Source organism: Mauremys reevesii, linkage group 15 (genome assembly GCF_016161935.1).
Source record: "Mauremys reevesii isolate NIE-2019 linkage group 15, ASM1616193v1, whole genome shotgun sequence".
NCBI lineage: Eukaryota > Metazoa > Chordata > Testudines > Geoemydidae > Mauremys > Mauremys reevesii.
In genome coordinates this window covers 5,214,665-5,215,479 of record NC_052637.1, presented here as the reverse complement: position 1 = coordinate 5,215,479, position 815 = coordinate 5,214,665, and positions in this window count along the sequence as shown.

Genomic DNA, 815 nt, shown 5'->3' with positions numbered 1-815 from the left:
TTTCTGCACGCTTCAAAAGTGAAAGTACCAAAGTAGCGGGAAGTTGAAGTCACGTGTCTGTGTCCGGGGCTGGTTGAGTCAGAGCAAAGTCCTGTGAAAGTAACAGCCCCTCCCACAATGCACTGAGCTGGCGGGGGAAAGGGTGGATGGGCCTCGTAGGGGCAGTTTGCAGGGTGAGCCAGTGTAGGGGTGTCAATGCCCCCCCAGCTGCTGTTCCTGCCCCCCAGGGATCGCTGGGTTCCCAGCAGGGGCGGCTCTACAGTTTTGGCCGCCCCAAGCAGTCATGCGCGGGAGGCGCCCCGGAGCCGCGGGAGCAGCGGACCTCCCGCGGGCATGACTGCAGAGGGTCCGCTGGTCCCGCGTGGCCCGGCTGGATCCCCCGCGGCTGCGGATGGTTCGCGGATCCCGTGGCTCCGCTTGAGCTGCCGCAGTCATGCCTGCGGGAGGTCCAGCCGAGCCGCGGGACGAGCGCCCCCTCCGCAGTCATGCCTGCGGCAGGTCCGGTCGTCCCGGGGCTCCGGTGGACCTCCCGCAGGCATGACTGCGGCAGGTCCGCCGGCGCAGCCTGCCGCCCCCTAGATTTGGCCGCCCTAGGCACCAGCTTGTTTTGCTGGTGCCTAGAGCCGCCCCTGGTTCCCAGTAATTCCCCTGCCCAGCACCGCCCGCCACAGGTGTACCGACAGAAACACGAACCGCTCCCGATTCGCTACTTTGGCTGCACTGAGCATGCCCAGTAACCTCCGCTGTCGCCACTGCCCTCTCTCTGCCCTCACTTCTACTCACGATTTGCTGCCTGCTCTTTGGGGGCGTTTAAA